Source organism: Zingiber officinale, chromosome 7A, assembly GCF_018446385.1.
Source record: "Zingiber officinale cultivar Zhangliang chromosome 7A, Zo_v1.1, whole genome shotgun sequence".
Lineage (NCBI taxonomy): Eukaryota > Viridiplantae > Streptophyta > Magnoliopsida > Zingiberales > Zingiberaceae > Zingiber > Zingiber officinale.
The window spans coordinates 134376810-134403686 of NC_055998.1; the positions used below are offsets into that span (position 1 = coordinate 134376810).

At 38.9% G+C, this 26877-nt stretch overlaps 1 pseudogene; it reads right to left on the reverse strand.

Moving 5' to 3' along the window:
- Positions 1–234: 234 nt before the first annotated feature.
- Positions 235–4195, reverse strand: LOC122002696 (annotated as a pseudogene).
- Between the last annotated feature and the right edge of the window lie 22682 nt (positions 4196–26877).

Below are 26877 nucleotides of genomic sequence, written 5' to 3' on the forward strand. Positions count from 1 at the left end.
CTATTGAAGAATTTTGGTAGAACTCTTGAGGAGAAAGAGATATTTTGTTTTCTATATTCTAAACTTTTGATTACAAAGCCATTATATAGACTTGAAAGAAACTTAGAGGGTAAGTAAGCTTAAATGCTAAACTTAGAGGGTAAGTAAGCTTAAATGCTAAACTTTAGAGGGTAAGTAAGCTTAAATGCTAAGTAACCATTTAGCTTATCAAGGTGACTCTTTGATTCAATTGCATGCATGATGGAAGAGTGATGATCCAACTTCCTTATATTGATGGTCAACACATTAACTTTAACAAGTTTATATTTAAAAAACAAAAGAAAAAAAAAAAAAATAACACGATGTGAATCATTCAACAAATTAATGTCGGAGGGCATGAGAGGCACCTTAAATTCATTCTTTTTCCTCACAGGTACTACTTTCTATATAGAGAAAAGAAACAAACAACCAAAGGTTAATTCAGTTTGCGGAAGAAAGCAGAATGACTGATATCTTCTTATCCATTTCGCCCGGCTCAGTGGTGTTCTGGTGCAAGGGCTGGCTCAGGGTGGGGCTTGGGGCACTGGTAGCACTTGGCGAAGAGGCCGAATGTATCGATTTGCCGAATAAAGTTAGTCATGCTAGCCCACCCACCAAGCCCAAACCCAACCACGAGCACCCACCCGATGATGAAGGTGTCCACTAGGAACATGGCGGTCCAGCTAGGTAGGAAAAATGGCGGTTTCTCGGCAGCATTCTGAGATGATCACCAAGATAAAGAAGGAAACTGTGATACTCCATAACATGAATTAAGAGACAGTGACATGCTAATAAATGCTTTCACAATGCAAGGAGTAACTAATTGAAAATAGCATGCTAATTATTGGGAGATCTTAGGTGATTGTATTTAGTCTTAAAGCATTTGATATCGACAACAGATGAAATGCCGTGGTGAATGGAGAAGAGGCCAAGAAGATTAAAGGGACTTACTGTCCCATTAAATGTTATGTCTGCATCCAAGCAAACCCTGAGGACCAAATGAGTGGGACTAGCTTTCTTGGATAATTCTTCAAGTATCAGTCATTTTGTAAGAAAGTAATAGAGTTTCCATGCCACAAGATATGCAGTTATATTTCAGGATCAGAACCAAGTTGACGACAAAGAAATAATTGAATCACAGTCTTATACGCAAAGAAAACTAATTAAAATTAACCAGAAGAAAGCACACTGGGTTCTCAAAAAGATTGGAGCAAGCAGCTGAAACATAAATTTGTTGTTGTTGCATTAGAAGAAAGAAATAGAGATGGTACCTGTCGTGCAGACCATGTCCAATAGGTGATGATGTGCGCCAAAGCAGGAATAATGTAGACAGTGAAGCTAACCAGGAGGGCACCGACGGCGGAGTTGATAGGCCCAAAGAAAGGAAAGATGATGGCTAGGAACCAAATCGGCATAACAATCGGGAGGCGTACGATGGCTCGCAGGCACATGCTCTTCGTATCATGCATGCCGATTACCTTTTCCCAAACAAAATAAAGAGGGGTGCAAGCAAACCCAAAGGTAATGAACTGGGATGAGCATGAGAACAACTGCAGCATCTCTCCACCTTGACTTGGGCAACAGTGAGAAGGCATTGGAGTGAGACAACAACTCATCGCCAAATGCCCAGTACATGAAAGCCGCCGACGGCAATGTGAGGGTGAAAACATATAGTGTAGCTAGAAGGTAAATGTAATTGAACTTTCGCGGCTTCCACATGGCATGCATGATCTCCCTGAGGACATGTTTGGGTTACGTTACTTTTAAGGATAGCATAAAGACATACGAACTTCACAGTTCGAGACAATTACCGAAACTATAAATGTATTAAAAAAATGGTGGCATGAGATCAAATTCTGAGGTGGTCCTCTGTTTGCTTTCAGTTACATAATTATCATTTTGTCTTTGGTTCTCTCCTTTGCTTTTGTGGAGCACGATCCGACCAACACGGTACACTTGAGGAAGATAACAAATCCCACCTCATGGCTTCGACTGCCTTCCAAGTGTTGGCTACATCCAACTGTTACTTTCAACTCTTTTAAGCTGCTTGAAACTTGCACTTCACAAGCACCTCTACCACTTTTCGGCGTATATAATATTGGATAAAATTAATGATCACATGCTTCTCAAATCAGCTCCAGAGGTGAGCTTTATGGTTTTGGTTAACATTATATAGATGAAGGTTGGGGGAAGAGAGACAGAGACAGAGACAGAGAAAGTGTTTGGGAGCAGAGCACTCACACAGTAACGGCATGACCGCCGAAGGTGTAGAGGATATTGGTCGCGCCAGTGAAGTAAAGAACCGGCTTCTTTGGACCTGAGTGGGTCACGCCTTCCACCTGAGAACGATGGTGGCATCATTCCTTGTCTCTCTCTGCATAATGTTAGCATGGATGAGCGTGGTGGTTGGGGAGGACAGTACCTGCCCGTGGACGGCGGCAGCGATGGTGAGGTACCAGGCGGTGTAAGTGGTCATGCCGAGGCCGAGGAAGGACCAAATCCGGTAGTTGTGGAAGGAGGGGATGAACACAGTCGTGGCGCAGCAGGCCCCAAATATGTAAGTCCATGTCCTCTTGTCGAACTGGTCGTTGATGTAGTAGATGTTGCTGCGTCAAATTAAACAAAAATAAAGGGGAAAAAAATCTCATTCGATCGAGAAAATTACAGTGGAATAACCAAACAGAGGCTAAAAAGGAGAAACCTTGCGCAGGCGATGAGCTGAATGACGGAGCCGAAGAGGAGGAAAGTGCAGTTAAAAGCGAGTCCGGCGGCCTTCCAGTACGGTCCCAGCAGCCCGTCCAACACCTCGAACCACTGCAAAAGCAATTTAATGGTTAATGGAATCAATGGAATGAAATAAAGCGAGAAAAGAAGCAACTTTAGGCGGTTGTGTTATTGGCTAGCTGGGAATCTGGGGAACGATAAGGAGGAATTGTTCTGTTCCGAAAAGGTTGCAAATTGGGAGGGGAGAGTGCATGGAGAAGATAAGGAAGAAGTGAAGAGAAGGAGGAGGACCTGGATAACGTGGTTGGTGAAGCTGACGTTGTCCTTCTCTTTCCGCGTGCGATACTCGACGTAGAGGACGCTGATGAGGTAGGCGGTCCAGCTTCCCATGAAGCCGTAGAAGAGCTGCAGGATCACGCCGGAGACCATCCCCAGCTGCGAGAACGAGTAGGGCAGCGTCAACAGCACCTGCGCCACCTGCAGTCAACAACAAAGATGATTTTTTTTTTAAAATCTATTTGCACTGAGTCCATGAGAATCTAAAAACAACCAAAAGATCTTTCAAAAGGTACTTGATTGGAAGCACAGCTGAACCAGGCGTCCCAGGAGGAGCCGCCGTGCCAGAGGAGGCTCTTCAAGCTGAACCCGGCAGAGGGCTCGGCGTCTCCTTCTTTGGCGCCGCCCGGCTCCTGGTCAAGAATACTAATGCCATCCGCGGCAATGGCAGTTTCCTCTGCATGCTTCTGAGACAGCATCCTTTGAAAAGGAGCCCCCAACAAACACCTCGAAATCTCCTTCAAGCGAGCGCCAAAGACGAACTTTTACGCCAAAATTCAACAGACGAGAACATAATTGGGAGAACACATCTGGCTTTGAGGAGTAACATATTATAGAAGAGGAGATAGAGGAGGTGAAGAAACAAGTGAGATGAGCGTACTCGTATGGTTCTCCTTAAAACACCGCAAGGCGAGGGCCATTTCGCGTGCGTAGCGGCGCGCCGAGCCAGTACACTGCCACTCGACCAACAAAATGACCCAAACAAAAAACCAAGAGACAGAAAGTGAAAGAAAAAGAACACCTTTACGCCTTCTATTTCTAGCTGTTACGCCACACAAACCGCAGCAAAGAGACGGAAAATGCAGCAATTGGACAACAAACTACATGAAGTTCGTTTCTAAATTCTTCTTCCAGCCAATTCCTAAGAATCAAAACTTTAGCTTGAGGAGCAGATGCTTGATGGCAGCAGTAGCTCTTTGTTTATGGTGAGCAGAGCAAGAGGGGGCAGTGGGAGTGCCTGGGGCTTCTTAATTCCTGATGATGGAGTTTTCTCAGGTTACAGCCGTCACATCACTCTCTCTTTTCTCACGCTTCCCTCTCCTTGCATTATATTTTATACATTTATTTTCTCAATTTCGCCAGCTTCGGATGGTGAATTATTACCGTGGCCATTTAATTCCTGTCACAGTGGTTTCATTATTAAGTTCGATAGACGGTGGTGGTGATGGTGGTGGTGGGAGTGTTATGTTGATTTTTAGCTTTCGGTTGATATTTTTGTGGTGGAATTATTTTGTTGTTGAATTTGTTATATCACACATCTCTGGGACTCTGCCTCTTCTGCTGCAATCGTTTGAGATGGATAGATAGGACTGGAGTGTTGGCCACCAAATAATTTGTAGCCGGAGATATATAGGATATTTAGTTGAATTTAAAATTATACCGAATTTAAATTCAACTTACAATTGAGATGACCTGAGCTGATAATCTCAGGCTGTCAGCAGGGACTGGTTTTGAGCAAATCGTCTGAGCAGCAAGTTAGGTCAGCAGCTCGGGTCGGCAGACCAACTCAGCGGGTCGGCAGACTAGCTCGGCGGGTCGGCAGCTCGGGTCAACAGACCAGCCGTACAACAGGTCAGGATTGCAGCTTAGCCGAACAGCAGGTCAGGATGATTGATCGAGGCCTGCGAGTTCGCAGTTTCCTTGAAACAGATTCGCCCCCACCTCCGGCTGTGCTTCGAGGCCTATTCGGGAGGTCTGTTTCCCAGGATACAACGATCTGACCGTGGACTCCACCAAGCACTGGTGGTCACGGCGAACTGAGTGACACCCGATCACTATCACGGACGCTCTGCCGAGCAGGAGTTGCACGACAGAGGGGAACGAGGAGGACCTTTGCTTTTGTTGCTCTCTCTTCTTTTCTACCTGTGATCACAATCTCCTTATATAGGAGCTCAGATCAACGACAGTGTTAATGACCTTAATGGTCATTATTAGCCGAACAGCGAAACGGCCACCGTTTCACTCATTATTATTCGGCCGGTTTTATTCTGCATTAATCTCGAATTAATGTATCCGTTTTACAACAACAAAAAGTTCAACGTGGCAAAATGTTGGTTGTTCTGCTTGGACAAATTTTTGCCCCGACCGGTGGACAAATTTTTGCCCCGACCGGTCCGACATTCGTGTGCGCAGGTCGCGCTCGAGTCATCTTAGTTCAATGCAATCCGGGCCCTGGATTTGGACCCCCCCTGCGCACCCACGCGTGAGAGGGAGCCTCTCCCCATGCATTTGTTCACATCCTCAATGCATGTGAATCAATATAAACCAACAAACTTGCCTTGAAACTTCCAATGTGGGACTAAATTCCCATTCACAATGGAGTTTCTTCTCTTCCACCTCTTCTCCATTCACACTTATTCAACATGGAGAAGCTATGAATGACAATGGGCAAGACGGATACCGACGAGGATAAAAGGGTTTAGGGTTAATTTGATGCCGCGTAAGAAAATGCAAAAGACCTATGACATCTCCAAGGTAGGAATTGGCGGCAGAGTTTTTCTATGACCTGCAATTTCACATTCACAACACACTAAAAATAAAAAAACTTACTCTATATAAACCCTCTTTGCATCCAAAACCAACATTCGAACACATCATCAGAATGTACCGACTCATCAAAGAAGAAATCATTGAAAAGATGAGCTTATCCAGTTTCATGATCCCGATTCAAATACCTCCTCCTCTATATTTTGTTGGAAGAACTTTGATCTCTTTGATGTATAATTTGTCATTGCCACTTTGATGTATAATTTGTCATTGCCAATATAACTGGAGAATTATTTGTTTATCTATATCCTTTACATTATCCATTAATTCATTTCCCTAAAATTTATGGATCATAGATCAGTTAGATCGATCCAAATTTCCATACATTTGGAATAAATGAAGATATTTGCATTATCGAGAAGACAATATTTATAGAATAGAGGGTTCTAGTTTTCTTAATGGTTATATATAAGCTAGTTTGTAACAGATAATAACTATTTGGAATAAATAAAATACAGAGAAATTTAAAAAAAAAAATAAAAAATAGTTATTGAACTAATTTTTAGCCATTCAACAAAGTTCTTTTTCTATTTTGTTGATTGTTTTTTAAAAAAGTAAAAAATTAAAATTATAAAATTACTTTAATTTAAAAAATAATAAGAAGAAGCGACTTCCCAAATTTATAAAAAGAATCTCCTTCCCACTGCGGGAGGGAGCTTCTTTTATTTGACACATCGTCACAATGGGAGGTCTCAAATCTCTTGTAATGTATCGTAATTGATATTCAAATTTTAAATTTTGTAGTTATATGTTAACAAATCTAATCATCGTACCATTGTTTCGGGAGCTACAATGAGAGCACTTATCGTGGATGCTCTTGAGGAGAAGAGAGGACGATCATTAACTCTTAGGGGAAAAAATTAATGGACTAGTAAAAAGGACTTAATATTTTTAAAAAAAATATAAAATAGAACTCCATTATATTTTTTACTTAAAAATATTTTTATTTTAATATTATTATAAAATATATAGTCATAATTAATATAATACAATAAAATTGTTCTAATTTAATTAAAATTATAATGGATAAATATTATTATGTGAAGATTTTTTTTATCAACTTTATGAAAATGATTCAAACTTCAAAATCATTTGACTGATCGTGATTGCAACAATTTTATCCATAGCAATAGTTGCTATGAGTTGTCGCAAATGTACTTGAGTAAGTTTGAGTAATTTTGATTGAATTGGTAAAAGTATTTTGACATAATCAATTTATCATTTGTAATTTCAACTAAGTTGAAATAATTTTATTATTATCATCATAGTTGCTCTATGTTATAGTAGTTATATTCATAATTATCATCTGGAGGAATAATTACTTAGGGAATAAAATTCCTCTCATCTAAAAATGTCACTTAGTCACTAAAATTTATTGTCTTCATCTCACTATGGAACCATCGATAAGAAACACATGGGTGAGCGAATTACCATTACCACATATGCCCACAATTATCATAAGTAATAATAGCTATAGTCATGGATATCATGACAATGTTAAAGTAATTTTGATCAAATTGTTAAAGAGTATTTTAATATAATAATATTTTATATTTAGTAATTTGGGCCAGTTGATTAAAAAAATAATGTTAGTTTACTTATAATAGTTATGACTATATCAAATATGTTATAGCAATTATGACCATATCTACTAAAACTATGATAAAGTATAAATATTTTTATAATAAAAATATGATAAGATACTGCTTTGGTATGTTGGATGTTCAATTCTCGATCCGTCTAGCCTTTCACTTACTATGTCGACCTCGAGGATTTTTACCTACTGTCCTCGACGTGTAAGATTTTCCGCCCGATGTCCTTAATCTGCTAAGACTTCCGTCCAGTCTCTCGGACCAGGACTCCCTTGCTTAGCCATAACTAGGGCTTTCCACCTGCCTAGTATTCAGTAAGTCTTTTACCTTGCCTAAACATACTTAGGACTTTCTTGCATACTCAATCAGACTTATTAGAACCACAATAACCCTTAACTTTAAACTCTTTGTCATTATCAAAACTTAGATTAGATCATCTGATGCTCCTGCACCAACATACCACCTAAGAATCACTTCCTTAGAATCAGGCCCAACCTTATAAGTTTACCGACTTACTAGGTTTCTTGCTTGGACTTATTCCAAGACTTTACCACCTAAGGTCCTCTCCTTAGAATCTCATGACTTAGGATTAACTCCTTTATGATTTTCCTTTGTCAAACCTCCAGTCCTCCAAACTCGCTTGGACTTGCCACTTGCCAGACATCCAATCATCCTTGGATGCTTGAACTTCCCATTGCCTAACATTTTGCTAAGACTTTTCATTATTAGTCATCCAGTCAACCTTTGACCTAAATAGACATTACCTTTTCTAGTCATTAGTTAATTTTGACTTGACTTAGCTCACTTCCAAAGATTAGATCCTATATGGATCAATCTTTAGTTAATCTTGACTAGACATAGGTATATTGTCAAATATCAAAATCTTAGAAGTTAATTGTACCAACTGTTTACACAAGTGAGCTTTACTTTGGATGCTTTCTTATTGCTTTGAATAGTCTCTTGATGGTAGGAAATATATTTCATCTCCAACCTCTCAAGAATCGACTCCGAAAATCTCTTCAAAACTCTTCCTTTATAGCTTTTAGGTAGGGGTTGATTTTTGCCTATCAGTCGACTGACCTTACTCATCAGTCAATTGTTTCACAAAAATTCGAATGTTGCTATGACCTATCACTTAACGACTTCATCCTCATTATCAGTTCACTACCCATTACCATCAGTCGATTGATTAAACAATAGTCAAATCTCATAGTTAAGTTTTAAATATTCTGTTCGCTTGAATAATAACATCAGTTCACTGATAAAATCCATCAGTCGACCGATCATAATCAATCCAGTTGAAGAATCAATTTCTCAACTCTCTGTTGCAACAGTAACATCAATAGTCGATTGATTGAACTCATTAGTCGATTGTTACTATAACAATTAATATCCATAGATACTGTAGTGATTAGTATTCATAAGTACTGTAGCATATTACTGTTCATAGATTATTGTAGCAGATGGCTGTAGCAAACCCTAGTTTTGGGATTTTATACTTATTCATCAATTGATACACTCTATCAATCGACTGATACTCCTATTTCATCGCTTTGTACAAATTGAATTCTTGCCTTGCTTAGTATCTTGTTAACCTCAACCTATTAAGATTTCCATTGTCCCATATCCAATCTGTTGGTGCGGGTAGCACTAACAGTCTAACCCAGGTTTTGATGAATGACAAATAGGTTAAGTTAGTTTTGTTGTTGTCTGACACTTTGATCAAGTGTGCAGGAAAAGTCCAGACAGGTCGATGGGCTGACCGGATGTCTGGCACGAAGTCCAGCTAGGTCGACGGGCTGACCGGATAGCTGGCGAGAAGTCCAAGCGGGTCGACGGGCTGACCGGATAGCTGGCGAGAAGTCCAAGCGGGTCGACGGGCTGACCGGACGCTTGGCGAGAAGTCCAGACGGGTCGACGGGCTGACCGGACGTCTGGCAGGTAAGTGAGGTAAGTCACTGGAGGGGAGTGACTGTGAGGACGCGTTCCCGGGAAGGGGACATTAGGCGTCGATCCGGCTTAGATCCATTTCGGATGTCTAAGTCGAGATTGTGACTAGATTCCGGTCTCGGAAAGACGGAATCTAAGTCATACTCTTTTTATTTATTTGTTGAACTTTAACTGTGCTGACAATCTGTGTTGCAGGATATACATTTGCCTCGGACTAACTTTGTTTTGCAGGAAAAAGGAGTTTTCTGGAACAAGGTGGTCCGGGCGCGGGCGCCGTAGCCGAGTCGTCGCCACGTGGAGCATCATGGTTTGTGCGGTGCGTCACATTCCAGGCGCCCGGGACAGCATATAAAACAAGCCCCAGACAGGAGCTTCAGAATCAATCAATTAAGCTGAGAACTCTTCTACTGCTGGTCTTGCTGCTCGACGTTCAGTGCGACGCCAACAAAGCTCCGACACTACGCTCCGTTCTTTTCCCTTTTGTCGGTATTTGTTTTTAGTTTTCATTAGCATTCACTGTACGATTCTTGTGTAATCATTATTTTGATTGCTAGTGATTGCCCAACGAAAGTGGTCAAGGACCACGTGCCTTGATAGGAGTCGTCACGGGCTCGAACAAGTAAAACAAGCTGTGTCTATTTTACTTTTCATTGCGCTTATACTCTTGTTTTGCGAATCGATATTCACCCCCTCTATCGAATCTAACGGTCCTACAAGTGGTATCGGAGCAGGTCCTCGATTTGGTGCAACCACCAATCGAGGTGATTTTTTTTGGTTTTCAGTTTACACTCAAAACTTGTTTATCATTTTTTTCAATATCAATCTAGATTTTTTACTATTTTTCTCTTCCCGCACTACTAATCTAAGACCAAGTCTTGGGATATTTTTTTCGGTTATTTACCTCAGAATGTCCCAACAAGAAGGATTTAGCACAGTGCGACCTCCACTCTTCAACGGGGACGACTTTCCCTATTGGAAGAAGCGCATGGAGGTCTACCTCAAAACAGACTTCGACCGGTGGATGAGCATCACGAGATCCTACAAAATTCCGGTGGACAACGCCGGCAATCTAGTAGATCCTGAAGACTGGACACGATCTGAAGAAAAAGCATCAACGGAAAATAAGGCGATCAACACTCTACAATGCGGATTGACAAGAGAAGAACTGAACAGTCGGTCCACACAAAACGCTAAAGAGCTATGGGACAAGTTGATCGAGCTGCAAACGAGCGACGCCAAGGTAACAAAACGAGACCTTCTCTTAAATAAAATTTTTAATATAAAAATGCAGGAAGGTGAAACGGTGAATCAACTACACGCGAGGATCAAGGACATCCTCAACGGGCTTCATGCAATAGGCCACCAGATGGAGAACAGAGACTTAATAAGGTACGCATTGAATGCCTTTCCACGTAATAGTTTGTGGGCATCAATAGTGGATGCCTACAAAATCTCTAAGAATCTTTCTAACTTAAAATTAGATGAGCTTTTCTGTGAATTAGAATTACATGAACAAACTAATGCTGGAGCCGAGAAAGGTATAGCTCTATTTGCAGGTTCCTCCAAAGAAAAGAAAAGCAAGCCTGAAAATGAAGATGAATCTGACCAAGACTCCGAAGACGAAGAACACCTGGTGAACCTGGTAAGAAAAATGTTCACCAGGAGAAAGAGGAGCTTCAGCAAAAAGGATGTTCAAAAGATCAGCTCTCCCTCAGAACAAAAGAACGTGACTTGCTACAACTGCAATAAAAAGGGACACTACAAGAACGAATGCCCAAAACTGAAGTTCGACAAACCAAAGCCAACCAAAAAGAAAGCACTGAAAGCAACGTGGGACGACTCCTCGGACGAATCAGAAGAAGAAGAACAGAAACATCAGAGCCACCTCGCACTGATGGCCCGCGAAGCCGTAACAGAAGACGAGTCGGAAAATGAAGACGGGTCTGAACCCGAAACAAGCCACGAGTCCGTACTCGTTTCCGAAGGCTCAAATGAGGTATACTTTAATTTAAACAAAATTTTTTTTAGAATCATCTCCTGTTTAAATAGTAAATTAACTAAAGTTGAAAATGAAAATAAATCACTTCTTGAGGAAAATCAAAACCTCAAGGAACAATTAAAAAATTCGAATCCAACTCAAGATCTAACACTTGAAGAGGAAAATCTATCATTAAAAAATGATGTTAAAAATTTAAAAGAAATGCTAGAAAAATTTACAACAAGATCAAAAAATCTAGACTTAATCCTAAATAATCAAAAAACATGTTATAATAAAACCGGACTAGGATATAAGTCGAATTCAAATAAAACCTTCAACTCATTAATAACCCAATACAAATCAACCAGTCTAGCTTGGGTTCCGAAAGCGTGTCTGACCACGCAAGTAGGACTTAATCAATATTATATACCTAAAGAAAAAATACATTATATAAAATCGAATAAACCAAACCAAAATCCAAAATACAAACCTAAATCAAATTCAAAATCTAAACAGTTTGAAAATCAACAAAATTATCACCAAGTTAATCATAACTATAGAAAGAATCGACACAAGCCTAAAATCAAAATTTATTAAAAGTCAATAATTCAGGGGGAGGTTCCAGAATAGCTGGCACCTCCAAAACTAACTTACCCGACAGGGTAACCCAAAATTTACCAACCCGGCAGGGTAATTAGGATTAGTTAAAAAGAGACCAAGTTTAACTTGAATCATGGTACTGGTGAAATTTTTGGATGATAGTACGTAGGGAAACTTGGGCATCGCATGTCTAGAAAGATATGGTTTCGATCTGGTGCATTTGGCCAAGTGGAACTGACCGAAGCTACCCTTAAACGAATCCTAACCAGTTAGACCAAGATTTAGTACTAAGTTCCGTGGATAGGACTATTCGGAAAACCTCGAAAGGTTGGTTACTTCTAATGATGTCCTTGTGACTCACCAAGCTTAGAAGTTTATCCGAAGAATGCCTATTTGTGGAAACCAAAGCTAAGTCTGAATCTAACACAAGTTAAAACAAAACTCTGTAATCAAACTAATTTCATCTCACAAAATCATAGGATTCCCTGATTGATAATATAGATCGGGTGAGATGAATAAGGCTTAAATTTTAATTTTAAAAGTTTTTTTAATTTCAAAATTAATTTCAAAATTTTAATTTTAAACTTAAAAATTAATTTCAAAATTTTAATTTTAAACTTAAAAATTAATTTCAAAATTTTAATTTTAAACTTAAAAATAAATTTCAAAATTTTAATTTTAAACTTAAAAATAAATTTCAAAAATTTAATTTTAAACTTAAAAATAAATTTCAAAATTTTATTTTAAACTTAAAAATTAATTTTAATTTTAAACTTAAAAATTAATTTCAAAATTTTAATTTTAAACTTAAAAATAAATTTCAAAATTTTAATTTTAAACTCAAAAATAAATTTCAAAATTTTAATTTTAAACTTAAAAATTAATTTCAAAATTTTAATTTTAAACTCAAAAATTAATTTCAAAATTTTAATTTTAAACTCAAAAATTAATTTCAAAATATTAATTTTAAACTTAAAAATTAATTTCAAAATTTTAATTTTAAACTTAAAAATTAATTTCAAAATTCTAATTTTAAACTTAAAAATTAATTTCAAAACTTTAATTTTAAACTTAAAAATTAATTTCAAAATTTTAAACTTAAATTAATTCTACACTTAAATAATGCATGCTCAAAAGACTAACTCTAAATCCTACTTACTGTAGGAAACCAAGTGGATTTTGGACAGTGGTTCCTCCAAACATATGACTGGAGATCACACCAAGTTCACTCAACTCACTTACAAAAGCCTAGGAACAGTTGCCTTTGGAAACAACGGCAAACTCAAGGTAATTGGTATAGGTAATATTGAATTAAAATTAGACTTTATAATTACAAATGTTTTACTTGTTGAAAATTTTAAATATAATCTTCTAAGTATAAGTCAATTGTGTGATATTAGGTATAAGGTCAAATTTCTAACTACAGAATGTTTAATCAAACATCTAGATAATCCTACCATAAGCTTAAAAGGTTTTAGAAAAGACAACATCTATGCCATCAACCTAACCATTTCTCCCATTAAGTGTTATTTAACACAAAAAGAAGAAACATGGTTATGGCATAGGAGGATGTCTCACACCAACTTTAGAAATATAAGTAAACTAAATGGACTTGTAAAAGGCTTATCAAAGCTACCTAACTTAGATTCAACCATATGTAATGCTTGTCAACAAGGCAAACAAACTAAATCAGCCCACAAACAAACAAATCAACCACAAACTAACTCAATCTTAGAACTTCTACATTTAGATCTTTTTGACTCCCATGGAGTCAAATCTATAAATGGAAACTTATATTGTTTAGTAATTATAGACGACTATTCTAGGTTTACTTGGGTAAAATTCTTAAAACATAAAGATGAAACTTTTGAAATTTTTACAAATTTTTTCTGAGAACGAAAAAGATATTAAAATTAAAAGAATTAGGAGTGACAACGGAGGAGAATTTAAAAATCACCACTTTAACAGTTTTTGTCTAGAAAACGGTTACCATCATGAGTTCTCATGCCCTAAAACCCCCCAACAAAATGGAATTGTAGAAAGAAAAAATAGAACCTTACTTGAAGCTTCTAGAACAATGTTAAATAAGTATAACCTACCTAAATACTTTTGGGCAGAAGCCGTTAGTACAGCCTGCTACGTACAGAACAGAACAACAATAAATAAAACTCATAACAAAACGTTCTTCGAATTGTTTTATAATAAACAACCAAATATAAAATATTTTAAGGTATTTGGATGCCCAGTTTTCATCTTAAATACAAGAGAACACTTAGGAAAATTCACCTCTAAAATTGAAAATGGAATTTTTGTAGGGTATTCCCTAAATAGTAGAGGCTACAGAATTTACAATAAGGTTACCTTAAAAATTGAAGAAACTACTAATGTAAAATTTGAAGAAACTAAACAAGACATAGGATCTACACAAACACTTGAGTTTGTTCCAGAAACCAACCAAACTCTAAGTCATGAAGAAGAGGAACAACATCAGGAGGATCAACCTCCTAGAACAATAAGGGTTAACCCAAATCATCCAACTGATCAAATAATTGGTGACCCGGAATTAAGAGTTCAAACCAGATCATCTTTTAGAAACCTAAGTCAAATTTCATTAATTTCAAAAATTGAACCCAAAACTGTGGATGAATCCCTACTAGACCCAGATTGGATCATAACTATGCAAGAAGAACTAGCCCAATTTGAGCGTAATGAGGTCTGGGACCTAGTTCCACCACCTAAGAACAAGAAAATAATAGAAACAAAATGGGTATTCAGAAACAAACTAAGTGAAACTGGGGAAATTACTAGAAATAAGGCTAGGCTGGTTGCCAAAGGATTTAGTCAAGTTGAAGGACTTGACTATGATGAAACATATGCCCCAGTAGCCAGATTAGAATCCATTAGAATGTTACTAGGTTATGCAGCCCATAAGGGACTCAAACTATACCAAATGGACGTTAAGTCTGCCTTTCTCAATGGACTAATTAAAGAAGAAATTTATGTAGGTCAGCCTCCTGGGTTTGAAAGTCTAGAACACCCTGATTATGTTTTTAAATTAAAGAAAGCACTATATGGACTTAAACAAGCTCCCAGGGCATGGTATGAGAGGCTAACATCTTACTTAACATCTAAAGGATTCAAACAAGGTCAAATTGACCCAACCTTGTTTGTTAAATCATTAAATACAGACATATTTATTGCACAAATATACGTAGATGATATAATATTTGGCTCAACAAATTCAGAATTTTTAGAAGAATTTATTAATCTAATGGAAAAAGAATTTGAAATGAGCTTAGTGGGAAAATTAACCTATTTCTTAGGATTACAAATCAAACAAACAAATGAAGGAAATTATATTTATCAACATAAATACACCAAAGAATTACTTAAAAAATTCGGAATGGAAAATACAAAAGAAATAAAAACACCTATGGCAGTAAACACAATCTTAGACAGTGACCCAAATGGAAAACCAATTGATTTAAAATACTATAGAAGTGCAATAGGTAGCCTACTGTACTTAACTGCAAGCCGACCTGATATCTTATTTGCAGTTAGTATGTGTGCTAGATACCAAACTTGTGCTAAGGAATCCCATTTGACACAAGTTAAAAGAATTTTTAGATATCTTAAAGGAACAACAAATGTAGGAATCTGGTATCCTAGGACAAATAATTTTGAACTAATAGAGTATTCTGACTCAGATTATGCAGGATGCAAATTAGACCGCAAAAGCACAAGTGGTGGATGCCAATTATTAGGTTCATCACTTGTTAGCTGGTTTAGTAGAAAGCAACATTGTGTTGCTCTATCTACAACTGAGTCAGAATACATAGCTATAGGCGAATGTGTTGCACAATTATTATGGATGATGCATACTCTAAAAGATTTCAACTTAAACATCACGAATGTAAAAGTATTAATTGACAATATAAGTTCAATTAACTTAACCAAGAATCCTGTGCATCATTCAAGAACCAAACATATTGAAATTAGGCACCACTTCATCAGGGATCATGTTACTAAAGGTGATATTGAACTCAAGTACATTGAGTCCAAATCAAATTTAGCTGACATTTTTACAAAACCACTCCCTGAAAGTGAATTTAGCAACCTACGACGAAAATTAGGGATGTGCCTAATAGACTAGGATTGTCTTAAAACTATTTTTAAAATAATGTTTTTTAACTTATAAGTTAAAACTGTATGTTTTCAAAAACTTTCCATTTTTAGATTTTCAAAAACAGTTTTGGCCTTAGACTAGTTTTGAATCCTTAGAAAGCATGTACCCATAGGACTAGTTTTTGAGCATCTCACCAACACCCTAGGTTTACCTTGCTTGTGTTTGACAAACATAGAAAGGGGTGAGATGCATAGGCCAACTGTCTGGACTTAAGATGCTTATTTCAGTGCATCAACATAAGTCTGGACGTTAAATACAACTCAGATATTAATCAGATTAAAGTTAATCAGTCAAATCAAAAAACTGACTGCTTGTAATCAACTTAATCTGACTAACCATGTGAAAGCTACTATCTTCTGATAGCTAGTTAGTACCTAATTGGTTAGACAGCTGGTTAAAGTTAAATATCAAGTTCAGGGGGAGAATTAACTCAAATTTTGTGTGTTTGAAAAATGCTTTTTAAAACCTAACCTATGTTTGAACATTGATTTACAAAATTTAAATTTAACTAAGTATTTGAAAAATGTGAAAGTTTAATCCCACCAAATTTTCAAATTTAGCTTCTATCAAATTAGCCTTAAAAATTAATGTTGGCAAAAATTTTATTTCTTGAAAAATTATTTAATTTTTGCTTTGTTTTGAAAAATCGAAGTTGAAAATTTTCCTTTTTTTGAAAAGTAAATGTTACTTAAACATAAAAAGTAAATTTGAAAAACCTATTTTTGAAAATTTCCACAAGCTTAAGAGTTAAACTTGATCAACTTTTCAAAACTCAACTTGTCTCCCCCCAGTCAACTTGACTATTTTTTACTTGGTGTTAAAAATTGCACTTTTATCTTTCAAATTTTGACCAAACTTAGATATTTTTTTTTACCTGTTACAGTAACTCTTCACTATGATTATTTACCTCTGTTCATTTTTTTTGATGAATGCCAAAGGGGGAGAAGGGTTAGGTGGTTAAGTTAGCTAAACCAATTTGAAAACACAAACTAACTTTAAAACCACACAAATGCATGTTGCTTCTTGGATATGTTTTCACTAACTTAAACCAAGTTGTCATTCCATCAAAAAGGGGGAGATTGTTGGTGCGGGTAGCACTAACGGTCTAACCCAGGTTTTGATGAATGACAAATAGGTTAAGTTAGTTTTGTTGTTGTCTGACACTTTGATCAAGTGTGCAGGAAAAGTCCAGACAGGTCGACGGGCTGACCGGATGTTTGGCAAGAAGTCCAGCTAGGTCGACGGGCTGACCGGATAGCTGGCGAGAAGTCCAAGCGGGTCGACGGGCTGACCGGACGCTTGGCGAGAAGTCCAGCTAGGTCGACGGGCTGACCGGATAGCTGGCGAGAAGTCCAAGCGGGTCGACGGGCTGACCAGACGGGTCGACGGGCTGACCGGACGTCTGGCAGGTAAGTGAGGTAAGTCACTGGAGGGGAGTGACTGTGAGGACGCGTTCCCGGGAAGGGGACATTAGGCGTCGATCCGGCTTAGATCCATTTCGGATGTCTAAGTCGAGATCGTGACTAGATTCCGGTCTCGGAAAGACGGAATCTAAGTCATACTCTTTTTATTTATTTGTTGAACTTTAACTGTGCTGACAATCTGTGTTGCAGGATATACATTTGCCTCGAACTAACTTTGTTTTGCAGGAAAAAGGAGTTTTCTGGAACAAGGTGGTCCGGGCGCCCGGAGGTCCGGGCGCCCGGAAGGGATCCGGGCGCCTGGAAGGCGAATTCTATCCAGCCGAGTCGTCGCCACGTGGAGCATCATGGTTTGTGCAGCTGCGTCACATTCCAGACGCCCGGAAGGGATCCAGGCGCCTGGAACAGCATATAAAAGAAGCCCCAGACAGGAGCTTCAGAATCAATCAATTAAGCTGAGAACTCTTCTACTGCTAGTCTTGCTGCTCGACGTTCAGTGCAACGCCAACAAAGCTCCGACACTACGCTCCGTTCTTTTCCCTTTTGTCGGTATTTGTTTTTAGTTTTCATTAGCATTCACTGTACGATTCTTGTGTAATCATTATTTCGAATTGCTAGTAATTGCCCAACGAAAGTGGTCAAGGACCACGGGCCTTCGAGTAGGAGTCGTCACAGGCTCCGAACGAAGTAAAACAACTGTGTCTATTTTACTTTTCCGCTGCGCTTATACTCTTGTTTTGCGAATCGATATTCACCCCCCCCCCCTCTATCGAATCTAACGGTTCTACACAATCAACCTTTATCTGTCAATACTTCATTATTGCTTAGCATCCAGTCAATCTTGACTTACGGGACTTCATTGTTGCCTAGCTGTTGGTCATCCTTGATTTGCTAGGACTTTACGTCACATGTTAACTCTATGTTGGACTTCTAATCGTCAAGTGTTTAGTGAACCGTGACTCACTTGAACTTTTCATCTCATGCCAACTCCATGTTGGACTTCTGACATCTAAGTGTCTGATTACCCATGACTCACTTGAACTTCTCATTTATCAATTCCCACCAAATGTCCTATCCAATCTGACCCACTTGAACTTTTCATATCTTATCAAATGTCCTATCAACCTTGACCTATTTAACTCTTCACTTAACCAACTCAACATATTGATTAGAACATCATTAGTGTTCATTTGATATAGTGCACAAACAACATACATCATGGGGTCAGTATGTGAAGGTGAAGTGCATTTCCCTCCTGTCTATCTCACATTCCCTCTCCCCTATGTTTCTTCCTCTGCCACATTTGTTTTGTGTTGGGTTGCTTCCAAGTTTTCTAGGTTGGGTTGTTGTTCGTGGAAAGCTTTGTTCTGAGATTTTTTTCTACAAGTAAATTGTTGGGATTTTGGGTTTCTAGTGCGAGCAAGTTGTTGTGATTCTACCTTTTTTGGTTTCCTAGTGCAAACAAGCTGTGGTTCCATTTTTAAGTTTTTTTTAGCAATCGCCGGAGCTCTTCTTGGCATAGGGAGGAGGTGGTTGTTCTGAACGTGCAGGGGCAATTGTACGAGGGTGCAAGACACCAAACAGACTATCATTTCTATTTTGGGTGATGGTAGGTTCTTGTCAGGCCTATGTATGGACCTCCCATTTGGCTCTTGCACCAAAATGGCAAGGAGAAGACAAGGGGCTATTGTAAACAAGGCCTAAACCCAATCACTAATCTATCTTGATCCCCAAAGAGTTAGAAACGTGTAGGAAAGTGGAAAAGCTATTGTTGTGATCCTATAAAATGTTACTGAGTTAGAACAACTTGGTGACAAGGAAAAGGAGGTGATTGCTGAGAACGCTCATATGGAAGGCCTAGTAGGCTTGGATAACCCTCATATGGAGGACCTGGTAGTCTTGGAGAACTCTCATGTGGCTGATGAACAAGCACAAAATGCCACGGAGGATGGTGTACAATTGCCACCTGCTGCTGAGTTAACGAGCAATGACAGAATGGGTTTGATGGCCAGAATATGGAAGAAATTATTCAGAATCAAAACACCAGTGCAGCTGAAGGTCTGGCTGGAGCTTCTAGACTTCCTGTGAAGGATAGACCCCTTGGTGTTTTGGTTGGGGAGGTTCGGGACATGGAAGGTCTGGGATGATATTTTTCAAGGACAATCAGAAGGGAAAAATGATGATGCACCTACAGAAACACAAGGCCACAAGGAAAAGAATATAGGTTGAATATGATGACATTGAATCTGTGGAGGAATCAATGGGCTACTAGTTGATAGGTTGCTTCATGAGACGACATCCAGGAAGGGATGGTGTTGAGGTTGTGGCTCGTAGATGGAGGCTGCCCTATAAGTTTTTCATGCACAACAGTAGCTGGATAATTTAGAAGTTTGATATGACTGAAGACCGGGAGAAACTTTTGCTTAGAGACCCATATTTTGCTTTTGGAATTCCTCTATTGCTAAAGCACATGCTTACCTATTTTCTTTTCAATAAGGATGGGAGATTCCGATATGGGTTCAGATCCACAGTTTTCCTCTGGACTGTTGGATGCCAAAGGTGCTTACCTTAATAGGCTTGGAGATTGGGAAGCCGTTGTACATTGACAAACTGACGTGAACTCAAGAAAGACTAACCTTTGCTCGTCTCTTGGTAAAGGTTTCTGTAATTGGTGAGAAAGTTAAGAGGGTTCCGATCACATTGCCTATGGGAGTTCATCTTGATTTGAAGATAATATATGAAGTCATGCCAGATTTCTGTGAGTAATGTCAAAAAATTGGCCATCGAAAGGAGAGTTGATGGAAGGATCCACCACACCACATAGGGTTAACTGGAAATGCAGTGGGCAAGCGCTTGCAATCTGTGTGAAGAAGATGTCGTTCAAGATATAGATGGTGACCTCAAGCACTCACAACGGAAGATGGTGAAGCCACAAGTAGTGAAGATCTTGCAAATGAACTTGCAATAGTGGAAGTGGTAGACTCAATTGCTGCGGAGCATCCATTGGCTATGGATGATCATCCCCAACCGTTGTGAATAGAATCTGGGCAGCATGAGGCATAGCCGGATCATTCGCAATTGTAACCGGGTCGAGAGTAGTAAAAAATGGTCACAATATCACCGACTAATTCACAGCAACATGAGATAGAAAAAGAATTGGGAAAGGATAGTGAGACCATGAGCTCACAACAACAAAGCTCCCATTCAATACTTGAAGAACAGAACCTTGCTGCACAGGATGCGTTGAGAACTGATAATCCAACAGATAGCAATCGAGAGCCCATTAGGGATTTGGCCAACTACTCTACATTTGGAAATGCTCGGCCCTCGACTTCAGGAATAAGTAGCAGAGCCATAGAAGGTGTTGGGAATATTTAGTATACTCGATGGGTATGGGTGTGAGCAGCCCGAACAACCACTCGATGAAGATTGATACTTGGAATATAAGGGGCTTTCATAAGTCCCTCAAGCGCAAGCAAGCGTGCATGCCGGGGTGTGTGTGTGTGTGTGTGGGGGTTGGAGGTGAGGGGGTCTACTCGATGATATGCCTATCAGATCACTCTTGTGGTATAGCGCATACTCTAGTCCAGGATCGTCCCCCTAACCAACTCTTTAAATTCTTCAATATGTGGGCACTACATGGAGAGTTTCAAGGTGTGTTCAAAGACTCTTGGGTAGCCCCTTGTGCTCGGAAATACTTAGTTTAACCTCAAGGTGATACTAACTCAACTAAAGGGCAATTGAGAGGGTTGAATAAGAAGCACTTTAAACACATCTTGAAAAAAGCTCGAAGGGCGAAGAAAAGTTTGGAGGTAGCTCAGCATATCATTCTCTCGGGTGGGGAGCTACCGGTTGGCTATGAGGACTTGTGGAAGCAAGCCACATTACTTGGGGAGGCAGAAAAATTATTCTATCAAAAAAGAGCAAAGAATGTATACCTTAGAAATTCTAACTGGTGGACCAAATTTTTTCATGATCTAGTCAAGAGGAACAACAAAAGGAATGTTATTGTCACACTCACTAAACAAACAAGGGAACAAACAACAAGTTTAGGCGAGGTGGCTGAAGAATTGATGGGGTATTTTCATGGGTTGTTGGGTCAAAAGGTGCAATGCAAAGATATGGACAGCTTGCAACTACCTGGACATTAGCTAAATAGCACCCAAGCAACCGATATTATTAAGCCCGTCATGGTGAAGGAAATCAAAGATGCTCTTTTTGATATTGGAGAAAATAAGGCCCCGAGGCCGGATGAGTATAAAGTAAAATTTTTTTACTTTTTTATGAGAAACAGTTGGGCTAAATTTTATTACTACTGTTCTGGAAGTTTCAACTATTGGGTTTTATTGCTACTATTCTGGAAGTTTTCGGACTGACAAACTTCTCAAACATTGAAATCATACCTTGATTGCTTTAGTTCCTAAGGAGGATCACACACCGAGGGTGACGGATTATCGACCAATTTCCTATTGAATCTACAAGGTAATCTCCAACTTGTTGGCTGGGCGGTTAGCGACAATTATGGGCAGCTTGTTGCATCCAGCGTAAGCAACACTTATGCAGGGGCAATCCTTAGGAGACAACATCAACTTAGCATAGGAACTGCTCAGGAAATATACCCGTAAAAGAATCTGTACTAGATATATGATCAAGGTAGATTTAAAAAAGGCATTTGACATAGTAGATTGGGGTTTTCTAGCATCGACACATGATTATTTTGATTTTCCCTAATAATTTCAAAAGTGGATACATGAATGTGTTACAACAGTCACGTATTCTATAAGTCTAAATGGAGGGCTTCATTGTTGGTGCAATATCCCTCAGGTCAAGGTTGACCTGGGTAACCAAGCTGAGTCTTGGTTTAGGTTTAGATGTTTGACAATAAGATATTGATTGAAGAAGAGTCAAGTAGGTCAAGGTTGACTGGATACTTGACTGGGAAGTCCTAACTGGGATGTTAGGCAAAATGAAAGTCCTGGTGAGTGAAGCCAGGCAGAAGAAAAGTCCTGGTGAGTGAAGCCAGGCAGAAGGAAGTCCTAGTGAGTGAAGCTAGGCAGATGGAAATCCTGGTGAGTGAAGCCAGGTGAAAATCCTGGTGAGTGAAGCCAGGTGAAAGTCCTAGTGAGTGAAGCTAGGTGAAAGCCCTGGTGAGTGAAGCCAGGCAAGGGAAAATCCAGATGGATCAAGGATGATCGGACATCTGGTGCTGGGAAGTCCAAGTAGGTCAAAGGATTGACTGGATACTTGGCATGAAAGAAAAGTCCAAGTAGGTCAAAGGGATTGACCGGATACTTGGCACAGAGAAAAGTCCAAGTGGGTCAAAGGGATTGACCGGACACTTGGTAAGGGAGTCCTAGCAGGTCAAGGGAGTGACTAGATGCTAGGCATGACATACCAACAGGTCAAGGTTGACCGAATGTTGGTTAGGGATGTTTGGGACTTGGTTTTGGACAAAAACCAAGTTCTGGATCGATCCGTGGATCGATCCAGGCTCTGGATCGATCAGTGGATCGATCCAGACCTGTCCCAGCGAACAGAAAGCTTCTGGATCGATCCGTGGATCGATCCAGATGTCCCAATCGATCAGTGGATCGATTGGGACGCGGCTGCTTCGCGCGATAAGCGCTGGATCGATCCGTGGCGTTTCCAGAGCACAGAGGCGCTCTGGATCGATCCGTGGATCGATCCAAAGTCTCCCCGATCGATTGGGAACATTCGAATCGATCGGGATCCGACCGTTGCGTCGGGTTTAAAGCCGCAGGCGAGCGTGGTCTTCGGCATCTCTTTACGAGCTCTTCTCAGATTCATTCCAGCTCCTCCACAGCTCTCTACAAGCACGTGATCGCCAGTTCTTGAAGGTTCTTGGAGGCTTTCCAAGTCAAGAGGCGGATCTATTGCAAGAGGAAGAAGTTAGGGTTAGGGTTTTTACGGCACATCTTGTAAGCTTTTGCTTAACTTGTATTTCCCTTTCTTCTTCTTGTATTGAGAGTGTTGTAGGGCTTCTCCGCCTTTGGTAGTTACCATAAAGGAGTGTTATTCATAGTGGAGGGTGTGTGCGTTGGTGTGGATCCTTGGATTAGTCACCTCTTGTGAGGTGGATACCAAGTAAAATCCTAGTGTTAGCGTGTTTGTGTTTGTTTCTGTATTTTCCGCTGCGCATTCTTGAAGAAGCAAGCAACACCGAGCAACGAGCACGCGACGAGCTATTCCCCCCCCCCCCCCCCCCTCTAGCTACTTTTGGTCCTAACATTCATGGTTTCTTTAGCAGGTAGCGGGGCTTAAGGAAAGGTGGTCCACTATCACCTCTATCATTTGGATTATACCTTGAGATGCTATCGAAGAGATTGAAGGTGTTTTCTTCACTAACTTCTTTTCACTTTCATCCCATTTGTCGAAATACCCAGATTACGCACCTAGTGTATGCAGATGACCTCTTGATTTTTGCTAGTGCAGATGTACCTCAATCATATTAATAGCAGACTACTTGAAGGACTCTGGGGCTGAAGCAGGGCTGAGAGCTAATCCTTTGAAGTCTATGGTGTACAAGGGTGGATGACATAACAACGATAAATCTACTTTAGATCATGGTTTTCAGGAGGACACCTTTTCCTTCATGTATTTAGGTATTCCTCTTGCTACAGAAAAGTTGTGAATTGCCAATTATGGAGCTCTACTTGATGCGATGACGAAGAAGATAAATAAGCACACATTATCCTATGTTGGGCGCTTGGAGCTGGTCAGATCAATCCTATAAGGAGTTTAGTGTTATTGGCTCGCTATACTTTCTATTTCTTGTGGAGTTGTTGATAAGATATATAGCATATGTCGAACATTTGTTTGGTCCTCAAACCATCCACTAATCTCTTGGGCCAATATTTGTCTATCTAAACAAGATGGAGGATATAGATTTCCAGATCTACAAGCATAGAATAATGCTCTACTTCACTTTGGAACATCCAATGCAAGAAGAATTCTTTATGGGTGCGATGGGTCCATAACCACTACATCAAAGGAGTTGATTTTTGGCAATGACGCTCAAAACCCTCGGATTCTGTTGGCTAAGTGGCTTGTTGACATCGAGACCAGGTGGTTCAGGGAATGAACAAGCAAGCAACAACGAATATGAGGCTGCTGGAATGATTTATTGTAGAGAAAAATGGGACAGCATATGCATACGATTTCTTTCGGCCAAAGGAGTCATGGCCTCTTGGGCATTAATGATATGGAGGCCAAGAATTCTGGCCAAACATTGTTTATTGTTTGGTTGCTTGCTTATGGAAAGTTGAGGACGACGAATAGACAAAGGTTGTGTTTTGTGTCGCAGGTACGGTGAATCAAATGCATACATCTTTTTTGAGTGTTCCATTACCATACTACTATGGAACAAGGTAACAAGATAGCTAACTATTCGACATGAGGTCAGAAACTTGGAGAGGCTACTGTAGGTATTCCAACAGCACTATAGAGGCGGCCGACACATCATGAAAGCATGATACCTTATTGTTTCATGTATGATTTATCTTTTGTGGAAATGTCGCAATAGATATCATTTTGAGAGTGGTGTACCTGATGTTGATTGGATGTTCCACAAATTACAAACACATGTCTATTGATTTATGGATCTCTGTTGATTGTATGTTTGATTGCTTGTCATTTTGACATCTATATATATTTAGCTTTCCCCCGAAAAACTTAACATATTGATCGACTATTAAGTATTCGATCAACTTTAACCTATTTGATATTTCACTCGACCAACTATCATATTTATTAAACATCGAAATCCAATTCCAGTTAACTCGAGTTTGGTCAACCTAATCGACCTTGACCAAAAGTCGATTACACTAACAATTTTTCCTTTTAAATATTTAATAATATATTTAAGTTAAGCTAAACCATTAACCCAACGTCTTACTTCTTATGTCAATGAGCATTTCCTAACTTGAATTCTTCCATTTCTACTCTTATTCAGCAGTACTGATCTTGACACCTAGTTGTCGTTCATAGAGCTAGCCTGGCCACGAACAATAAGCTTTTAGGTTATAGTCATCAGTCAAGCTTATTCCATAGCTTTAATTTGTTTAGGAATACAAAGGTGTAAACTAAGTGAAAGTTTGAGATCTTTGTGCAAATTCATTAAAGTGGAGGTGACCCTCAATTGAATCGATTATTGAGTGAACCCAGGGTTGAATATTAAGTACTCTTTGTTAAAAAAAAGTTTCTATTTAATTTTTTTTAGTTGGTATTAGATAGATATTCAGCTTTTGGCCAGATTAATTGTGAAGATGATCAATCTGATTCTATAAAAAATTTTCATCGGCCACCAGAGTAAATTGAAAAAACGCACGTGGAAAGTCCATCCTAACAGTCAACGTTCTCGATTTTACTATTCATTGAGGGAAAATCTATCATAATATACCGTAACTAAATCTCGAATAAAAAAAAATTTCATTTGAATTTTAGTCGATAGGACTTGAGTAACTTTGACTAGATTGGGTTCCAATTGCACGGAGGTTTTTTTTCGAATGGACTAAAGTTTTTATCATTGGCTCACAAAGAATATTATCCTAGTCCTATCAATTAACAATCTTTTTAATCTACTAGAGGCATTAAAAAAACTAGCCGTTGGCTATCCATTGGAGGTTGTTCTTCATAAGAATTCTTTAGTATTCTTCAAGCAACAAAATGCTCGAGAAAAATAATGTTCAAGAGCCTACAAAGGCTACATCACAAGTTCTTGGTATTTTCTTTATAAGATTTCTGTCTCTAAAAAGGTTTTTATGATGGATTTCAAGAGTAAGATCTAGACTTTGAACCATATAAAATAGCTTATTAGCATTGTTTGTATTGTATTTTTGTTGCATATAACTTTTGACACAAACAACTGAATTGATACACAAGCACCATGCACAACTAACAAAATTGTATTTGTCCTTGTGAAATCACAAGAAAAAGAATTTTAACCTCTACCCTCGCTTACTTTTGTCTACTCATCTATTTTCACAGTGACCCTACAGTTAAAATATCATTAGGGGAGAATTAACCAAAATTGCACCATGTGTGGTGAGCTTTAAGGATAACTTAGGGGGATCAATATACTTTTTTGTAGTGATTTAATTAGACCCTACTAAATACAGTTTGCTTAAAAGTAGACTAATGACTTTTCAATGTTCAAGGAGGTTGAGGAATCTTTTCTTTAAAATGAAGTATGATACTCCTTATTACCTTGAGACTTGACTTAAATTAAAGGCTTTTCTAATCCACGGAGAGGATGAAAAATATTTCAGCAAAACTTTGGGTATCTTTCTCTGATTAGAATGAGGAGTTTTCAACCCCTTGGGATATAGGAAAGGAACTTTTGGTAGGGATTGTATTGCAATATAATCTAGATCATGAATAATTTATAACTTTAGGGCAATGTTTACTAAAGAGGATGCAAGAATCAATTGATGGATAGAAGTGAGTGGATAGATGAATGAAAGAGTGAATGGATCAGATTTAAAATATTCTTCCGCCATTTATTTG